Below are 10,430 nucleotides of genomic sequence, written 5' to 3' on the forward strand. Positions count from 1 at the left end.
ATTCCAAATTTTATCCTCCAAGTGAAATTCACAAGGATCGGAACCGCATATATAATTTCTGGCCTCATGATGGAGAGAGTATTGCCCAAGCTTGGGGGAGATTGAAGTCTTTAATGCTCAAATGCCCCATTCATGAGCTTCCGGTAATGTTATTATTGATAATTTCTATGCAAGACTTTCTTTTCAAGACAAGACCTTGCTGGATACTTCTTGTTCCGGATCATTTACACGCAACAAAGAAGAGTTTAAAAGGGACCTTCTTGATCGGATCCAAGAAAATACCGAAGGATGGGAGAACGACAAAGATAGAGAATCGGGTATAATTTATGATTATAAATGCATTGAAGCTTTTATGGATACCGATAAATTTCGTAATATGAGTGCTACATATGGTCTTGATTCCCAAGTTGTTGCAAATCTTTATAAAGCTTTTGCCTCTCATTATGAATTGCCTAAGAAGAATTTTGATAAGTATCATGAACCGTATAAAGATAACGTAGATTCATCTCGTAAACAAATGTGTAGTGATTGAAACTGTTGATAATGTTATTCCTGAAGTTTATATTGAAAAAACTCCTTTCCCCGCTAAAATGAAGGAGTACTCGTCATATCTAGTGCGGTTAATAAAAGTGAAAAGAAACCTAAAGAACCCGAAAAACAAATTAAAATTGAACTCGTCATTGCAATAGTTAAAGATCTTGTGACTCGAAAATGTGGAGGATGGTCATATTATTTTCTCGTGAAGATGCTTCTAATATTGTTTCACATCCTAATAAACCCAAACAAGTTAGTGTTCCTATGCTATCTCGTTAGAATTGGTGATCATTGCTATTATGGTTTATGTGATATTGGTGCAAGCGTTAGTGCTATTCCTTATGAGCTTTATACTGGAGATTATGCACGAAATTGATTCTTGTGAACTTGAAGATATTGATGTGGTTATTCAGCTGGCTAATAGAGAAACTATTTCTCCAATTAGTATTGTTCGAGATGTGGAAGTTCTATGTGGTAAGATTAAATATCCTGCTGACTTTTTGGTACTTGGCTCTGCTGCTAGTGATCATTGTCCTATCATTTTTGGTAGACCTTTTCTAAATACTTGTGGAGCTATTATAGATTGTAAGAAAGAGAAAATTTTGACTAGATTTGCTGGTGAACCTTATGAATTTAACTTTTCTAAATTTACCAAAACTCCTTATAAAGTCGACTTGCCTAGTAATGATTTTAAAATGGAGCAAGTGTGCATCTATTGTTCTTGTTCCTAATAATCCTTTGCAGCAACATTTGGAGAATAGTGAAAGTGAAGCTTTTAGGAAAGAAAGAGATGAGCTTGAGGAAATTTTTCTTCGCCAACCTATTCTCAAGCATGATTTACCTAGTGGAAGATTTGGGTACAACACCGCCACCAAAGGAAGATCCCGTTTTCGATTTAAAGCCTTTACCCGATAATCTTAAATATGCTCATATTGATGATAAGAAAATATATCCTCGTTATTATTAGTTCTAAGCTTTCGGAGATTGAGGAAGAAAGGTTATTGGAAATATTGAAGAAACACCGAGGAGCTATTGGCTATACTCTTGATGATTTGAAAGGGATTTCTCCTTCTATTTGCCAACATGCTATTAATATGGAAGATGATGCAAAGCCTGTTGTGGAACATCAGCGTCGTCTAATTCCGAAGATGAAAGAGGTGGTAAGGAACGAGGTATTAAAACTTCTTGAAGCTGGTATTATATATCCTATTGCTGATAGTAGATGGGTTAGTCCTGTGCATTGTGTTCCTAAGAAAGGAGGAATGATCGTTGTGCCTAATGATAATGATGAGCTTATTCCTCAAAGAGTAGTTGTAGGGTATAGAATGTGCATTGATTTTCGAAAAGTTAATAAAGTTACTAAGAAAGATCATTACCCTTTACCCTTTATTGATCAAATGCTAGAAAGGTTATCTAAAAATACTCATTTTTGCTTTCTTGATGGTTATTCCGGGTTTTCACAAATTGCTCGTTAAAGCTAAAGATCAAGAGAAAACCACGTTTACTTGTCCTTATGGAACTTATGCTTATAGGCGTATGCCTTTTGGTTTATGTAATGCTCCCGCTACTTTTCAAAGATGCATGTCTGCTATTTTTCATGGTTTTTGCGAAAGTATTGTAGAGGTGTTCATGGATGATTTTTCTCGTCTATGGGAATTCTTTTGATAATTGCTTGCGAAACCTCGATAAAGTTTTGCGTAGATGTGAAGAAACTAACCTTGTTCTTAATTGGGAGAAATGCCACTTTATGGTTAATGAAGGAATTGTATTGGGACATAAAATTTCCGAGAGAGGTATTGAAGTTGATAGAGCTAAAGTTGAAGCAATTGAGAAGATGCCCTATCCGAGGGATGTTAAAGGTATTCGTAGTGTTCTTGGTCATGCTTGGGTTTTATAGGAGATTTATTAAAGATTTCTCTAAAATTTCAAAGCCTCTTACTAATCTTCTTCAAAAAGATGTACCTTTTGTTTTTGATGATGATTGTAAGGAAGCTTTTGAAACTCTAAAGAAAGCCTTAACAACTGCTCCCGGAGTCGAACCTCCCGATTGGAATTTGCCTTTTGAAATTATGTGTGATGCTAGTGATTTTGTCTGTAGGCGCTGTTCTTGGACAAGTGGCTAGATAAAAAATTAAATGTTATTCATTATGCTAGTAAGACTCTTGATGCTGCTCAAAGAAATTATGCTACAACCGAAAAGGAATTGTTAGTCGTAGTCTTTGCTTGTGACAAGTTTAGACCCTATATTGTTGATTCAAAAGTCACGATTCATACCGATCATGCTGCAATTAGATACCTTATGACAAAGAAAGATGCTAAGCCAAGGCTTATTAGATGGGTACTTCTTTTGCAAGAATTTGATTTACATATTATAGATAGGAAAGGTGCTCGATAATCCCGTTGCCGATAATTTGTCTAGATTGGAAAATATTGTTTATGATCCTGTTCCTGTTAATGATAGTTTTCCAAATGAACAATTGGTCTGTAATAAAGGTGAGCTCACGAGAGAGCCCTTGGTATGCAGATTATGCTAACTTTATTGTTTCGAAGTATTTGCCTCCAACCTTTTCAGCTCAGCAGAGGAGGAAATTCTTTTATGACTTGAGGCATTATTTTTGGGATGACCCACATTTATATAAAGAAGGAGTAGACGGTATTATGCGAAGATGTGTTCCTGAATATGAACAACAAGAGATATTGAGTAAATGTCATGGTAGTGTTTATGGAGGACATCATGCTGGAGATAGAACCGCGCAAAAGGTTCTACAATCAGGTTTTTATTGGCCAACACTTTTCAAAGATGCAAGGAAGTTTATCTTATCTTGTGATGAATGTCAAAGAGTTGGTAATATCTCTAGACGCAATGAAATGCCTATGAATTATACTCTTGTTATTGAACCATTCGATTGTTGGGGATTCGACTTCATGGGTCCTTTCCCTTCTTCGAAGGTAACACTCATATACTTGTCGCCGTTGATTATGTTACTAAATGGGTAGAAGCTATACCTACAAAGAGTGTTGATGGTGAGACCTCTATAAAAATGCTTGTAGATGTTATATTTCCTAGATTTGGAATACCTAGATATATTATGACTGATGGAGGTTCTCATTTTATTCATGGAGGTTTTAGAAAAACTCTTGCTAAGTATGGTATTAATCATAGAATCGCTTCCGCTTATCACCCTCAAACTAGTGGTCAAGTAGAATTATTAAATAGAGAGATTAAATCTATTTTGGGAAAGACTGTTAATAAATCTAGAAAGAATTGGGCTAGCAAATTGAAGGAAGCACTATGGGCTTATAGAACTGCTTATAAAAACCCCATGGGAATGTCACCTTATAAAATGGTTTATGGAAAAGCTCGTCATTTACCTTTAGAACTAGAGCACAAAGCTTATTGGGCTGTTAGAGAACTAAATAAAGATCCTAAATTAGCCGGTAATAAGAGGTTGCTGCAATTAAGTTCTCTAGATGAATGGAGAAGTGAAGCTTATGAAAATGCTAAACTCTTTAAAGAAAAAGTTAAGAAGTGGCATGATAGAAGAATTATCAAAAGAGAGTTTAATATTGGGGATAAAGTCCTATTGTATCGGTCTCATCTCAGATTCTTTGCAGGGAAATTACTCTCGAAGTGGGAAGGACCATATGTTGTTGAGGAGGTGTATCGTTCAGGAGCAATTAAAATTAGCTCTCTCCAAGGCAATGCCACACAAGTGGTGAATGGACAAAGACTCAAGCATTATATCTCGGGTGATTCTTATAATGTTGATGTTGATATTATTCAAGTGGAAACACCGGAGGCTTTCATCAAAGGGCAAATTGACAGTCCGCCAGAACTCGACTTTGAATAGGTAACAGTACAGGTAATAAAAAGTCCGCGTTTACCTTTCCGAACAATATTTTTGCTGTTTTTGGAAAATATGAAAAATTACGGAATCGAAACGGAGTGGAAAAGACGCGCGAGGGCCCGTCACCATAGGCCGGCGCGGGCCCCACCCTGACTGCGCCGACCTATGGGGACAGCCCCTCGTCGTCCCGTTTCCACTCGTTTTCGGCCTGGAACCTTCCTTTTATCTTAAAAATATTTGCTATATAATCCCCCGGACCCCTGGAAGTCTGTATATCGTTTTCTCGTCGTGTTTTGTTTCGAGCTGTTTTCTGCCAGGATCTGCTTCGGATCTAGATCCACCATGTCCTCGTCGGGAACTCAGAAGGACAGCTTCTTTGAGGACGTCGTCAACCCGTACATGAACGAGCTGAAGATGCACCCCAAAGAGTTGTTGCTCGTGGATGGAGAGTTGCAGATCAAAGATGTCCAGGGTCCTAAGGTAGAAGGGAGTTTGGAAGACAGGATGGAGAAACTGGAACAAGAGGTTTTCAACTACAAGAAGATGGCTGAGCGTGAAGTGGACATCTTTCACAAGATTGTGTCTGAACTCATTGATGAACACAAGAAGGAGACCGCGAAGTTGTGGGACGATATCTTCTCACTTCACGACACCACCAACAAACTCCAAGCTCAACTCTATGATGTTCATAATCAAAATTGTGAGTATGAAAACAGGTTTAAGCGCATAAGTCATGCTCGCTAGTTTCAGAGTTTCCGGAGACCAAGATGTCTTTTGTTGATGGAGGGCCTCTTCCATGGAAGTCTGATGACGGCAAAGATTCACCATTATCACCGAAGGAGTAATTCATCATCGGTATTGGCATCCCCTTGGTTTGTTCCAAGCTTGGGGGAGTGCCGCGGTATCACATTATCACTACCTTTATCTTTTATTATCAAGTAGTGTCATATCATGAGTAGGGAAGTTATTATATGGAATAGTATGCAATGTGGAAGTATCTCTCTTAGTTGGTTATCTATGTATCCGTTGGTGTGAGTTATCGTTATAGAATATTAATGAGAAGTCTTATCATTTACTTTTTGCACACCTTATTTTAGTTTGCAATCTCCATTATATGATCACCCTTGACATGAGTATTGATATCACTTTGGGAGCATCAAGTAAATCTATTTGGTTTTGGCAAACTTAGCATTGGTCAGTAGCAACAACACCCTGATGTTTAATAGAAGAGAGAAATACACTTAGATATATTACTCTATTATCTCTATGCTAATGAGTTTAGTATTCTGAAGTTAAAATTGCTTCTGCTTATGAGAAAGATGCATGATTATTTCTATCATATGTATATTTGTTTGTTTCCTTCAACCTTTATGCTTGCTATCAAACCTTGCTAGCCAAACACCTGTATTGAGAGGGAATGCTTCTCATACATCCATAACCTTAGACCAAACCTATGCCATTTGTGTCCACCATACCTACCTACTACATGGTATTTTCTGCCATTCCAAGTAAATACTTCATGTGCTACCTTTAAATAATTCGAACTATTACTCCTTATTTGTGTCAATGTTTTATAGCTCATGAGGAAGTATGTGGTGTTTTACCTTTCAATCTTGTTGGGCGGACTTTCACCAATGGATTAGTGGCACATCCGCTTATCCAATAATTTTGCAATAAGAGCTGGCAACGGGGTTCCCAGCCCCAATTAATAACTTTCATTAATAATTCTCTTCACATGTTTTGCCCCGATTTATCGAGTAAGCAACTTAATTTTGCAATAGACACTCCTCCATGGTATGTGAATGTTGGAAGGCACCCGAGGATTCGGTTAGCCATGGATTGAGAAAGCCAAGGTTGGGGGAGTGTCATCCATAATAAAACTAAAATACATGTGTAAACAAAAGAGAAGGGGATGATCTACCTTGCTCGGTAGAGATGTCGTCCCTCATGGGAGCCGCTCTTGGAAGGTTCGTTTGGCAAGGGGGTTAGAGTGCCCGCTACCATTCGTTGACAACAACAAACACCGCTCAAAATCTTACTTTTATGCTCTTTATATGATTTCAAAACTTGAAAAGCTCTAGCACATGATTTAATCCTCGCTTCCTCTCGCGAAGGGCCTATCTTTTACTTTTATGCTCGAGTCGATAAACCTATTTCCTTCTATCTCAAGCAAGCAATTGAGTTGTTGTGAACCAATCATTTATGCTATGATTCAGTTAATCATGTCTTTTATACTTTCTTGTTTAGTACAAATTTTATCTGAATGAATATGACTTTGAAGTTATCAATGATTATGAGGAGATTGTTATGCTTGAATATGAAAGCCCAGCTATAAATTCTAATATGAAAGCTTTTCTTAGAAGTACAATCCGTTAGTAGTTCTCTGACCAAGAACAAAGTTTGCCATCACCAACTATGATTTCTCATGCACCTTTACTTGTGATTTCTCTTTACTTATTTAAAGATGAGTTATATGAGGAAGTTGTTTACTAGAATGTCTTGTGTGAATGAATATGATGCTTCTTGTCCGTATTTTATTTATCGACTCTTCACTCCATAAACATGTGGTCTTGTTTATCGAGCTCAGTTTCGCTTGGGGACAAGCGAGGTCTAAGCTTGGGGGGATTTGATACGTCCAATTTGCATCACTATTTTATATCATAATTTGCTGTTATTCATTGATATATTTCATATTGGGACACAATACTTATGTTATTTCATCTATTTTGCATGTTTCATCATTATTGGAGGATCAAGCACCGGAGCCAGGATTCTGCTGGAAAAAGCACCGTCAGAACGCAATATTTCGGAAGATCAACCGTGGAAGGTAATTTCACGTAAATTCCTATTTTTCCAGATGACGGAGGGAGCCAGAAGGGGGAGAAGAGGGGACCCAAGGTGGGCCCAGACCACAGGCCGGCGCGGCCCATGGCCTGGCCGCGCCACCCTGTGGTGTGGGGGCCCCACAGCCCCTTTCGCCTCCTTTTCTTCGCGTACTCCTTCGTCCCGAAAACCTAAGCCACAGAGGGAACCTCACGAAGAGTTACAGCCGCCTCTGCGGGGTGGAGGACACCAGAGAGAAAAGAGCTCTCCCGGCGGGCAGAATCCGCGGGGAAATTCCCTCCCGAGGGGGAAATCGACGCCATCGCCATCGTCATCGAGCTGGACATCATCTCCATCATCATCATCATCATCATCTCCACCATCTACACCGCCATCACCACCGCTGCACCTCGTCACCGCCGTAACAATTTGGGTTGGATCTTGATTGTTTGATAGGGGAAACTCTCCCGGCATTATTCTCTACTTGTTATTGATGCTATTGAGTGAAAACATTGAACCAAGGTTTATGTTCAGATTGTTATTCATCATCATATCACCTCTGATTGTATTCCATATGATGTCTCGTGAGTAGTTCGTTTAGTTCTTGAGGACATGGGTGAAGTCTAAATGCTAGTAGTGAATTATGGTTGAGTAATATTCAATGTTACGATATTTAAGTTGTGGTGTCATTCTTCTAGTGGTGTCGTGTGAACGTCGACTACACGATACGTCACCATTTATGGGCCTAGGGGAGTGCATCTTGTATTCGGTTGCTAATTGCGGAGTTGCTGGAGTGACAGAAACCTGAGTTCCCGTTAGTATATCGATGCAAGAGGGATCGCAGGATCTCAGAGTTTAAGGCTGTGGTTAGATTTATCTTAATTACTTTCTTGTAGTTGCGGATGCTTGCAAGGGGTATAATCACAAGTATGTATTAGTCCTAGGAAGGGCGGTGCATTAGCATAGGTTCACCCACACAACACTTATCAAAACAATGAAGATTATTTAGCTACATGAAGCGAAAGCACTAGACTAAAATCCCAGTGTGTCCTCAAGAACGTTTGGTCATTATAAGTAAACAAACCGGCTTGTCCTTTGTGCTAAAAAGGATTGGGCCACTCGCTGCAATTATTTCTCTCGCATTTTACTTACTCGTATTTTATTCATCTGTTACATCAAAACCCCTTGAATACTTGTCTGTGAGCATTTACAGTGAATCCTTCATCGAAACTACTTGTCAACACCTTCTGCTCCTCGTTGGGATCGACATTCTTACTTATCGAAGATACTACGATACACCCCCTATACTTGTGGGTCATCAACGTATCACCCTACTTTAAGCTGAAGTACGACGTTGTTGGCATTGTCGGGTTCTCGTTGATTCAAACGTGCACCACCGCCATGAGGATGCTTGCATACGGAGCACCTGTCGATACACAGGATGACTACCTTCGCATGAGTGAGTCTACTACCCTTGAGTGCATGTACAAGTTTTGCCGAGCTGTGGTGGGAAAGTTTGGCAAATGCTACTTGAGAGGTTCAATTGAAGAAGAGACTGCAAGGATCATGGCACAAAATGTTGTGAGAGGATTCCCTGGGATGCTTGGTAGCATCGATTGCATGCATTGGTCATGGAAAATTGCCCGTTTGCTTGGCAAGGTATACACAAAGAGCGTCATGGATATTGAAGTGTGGTGTTTAAAGCTGTGGGAGATTATATTCGATGGATTTGACATTCTTTCTTTGGCATGGCAGGATCACACAATGACATCAATGTGTTGCAGCAGTCTCTGGTGTTCAACAAACTAGTGGAAGGTCATGTTCTACCATGCAACTATAAGATCAGTGGCCACCAATATATACCAAAGGCTATTATCTAACCGATGGTATATATCCAAAATGGGCGAATTTTGCCAAAACAATCCCGGCTCTATCAGGTCAGAAGAATTTCCACTTTGATTCACGACAGGAGGCTTGCAGGAAGGATGTCGAGCGAGCATTTGGTGTGCTTCAAGCTCAATTTTTTTATTGTTCGGTACCCTGCTCTAAGCTGGTCTCACGACCAAAATGTGGGATGTGATGCAGGCTTGTGTGATCATGCAAAACATGATCATCGAGGATGATCGCAAGAATCAGGTCAGGAGACATGTTGGTCCCTATGAGTGTCAAGTTCCTCTTACGGAGGTTGATCATGAGGTGCTGATGATTGCAAGATCACAAATCAGTTGTAGCTAGTTTCAAAATAAGAGTATCGAACCACGAGGAGCTATTAGTAATGACCTTGATATCCCTTGTTACTATTTATCTAAAATTACTGAAAATTGTCCCAAATCTCAAGCGAATGATTTAAATTGAAAAGGTTTTGTAATATGTTTTTGTAGAGTAAATAATTGAAACTGAAGAATGTAAATGCAACTAAAGATTATGTTTGAACTGCGATAAGACTAAAATGTTCGCAGGGGTTGTTGGTTCCACCGCTAGTATTAACTAAAGATACAAATTAGATAACTCATATCTTAGCTCTCGTTGTATGTGGGAAAGGCTCGAATTGGAATATGTATCTCATAACACATCCCTGAGTAACCACTGCAACGACCTTCAGTAAGCCACCTATTGATCCCTTATAATTAAGGGATTGCCCCATATTATTTGTTAAGCTCGCGAGTCCCTTCTTATCCCCCTCTTCCGTACAAAAGTGCACCGAACACGGGATGTCACTTCTCGCCGTATACACTTCCACACTTCCGACGGTAGTTCCCTCATGTGACCCTTGGGCAAATATTACATGGTCGACATCATGCAACATCATAAGAGAAAACTAACATACAATCATAGAGCAAAGGTATAAATCATCTTAATTCATATAATAGTACCACTAGGTGACAAAGGATTAACTTGTCAATGCCTACAGATTGTAGACTAGGGTTTTGCTAGAAGTAGAGGGCAAGTAGATCTCGAAGGTTTCAGCCGAAAAGTACTCGACGATTATGAAAACTAGGGTTATGTTGACGATGAGATTCGATCCTTTCTTTGTCCCTCGACTCCCCCTTATATAAGAGGCGGAGCCGAGGGTTTCGTAGTACACAAGTTACAGAGTTCGGGAGGGTTTCGTACCCAACCCGTAAGATTACAAACCTCTATCTTTCCTAATACAAACTATCTTTCCTTATCACTAAATGGGCTTCCAAGTCTTCTTATTCTTCGAGTCTTGGGCTTTGATTAAAC

This window comes from Lolium rigidum, chromosome 1, assembly GCF_022539505.1.
Source record: "Lolium rigidum isolate FL_2022 chromosome 1, APGP_CSIRO_Lrig_0.1, whole genome shotgun sequence".
In the NCBI taxonomy this organism is placed as follows: domain Eukaryota; kingdom Viridiplantae; phylum Streptophyta; class Magnoliopsida; order Poales; family Poaceae; genus Lolium; species Lolium rigidum.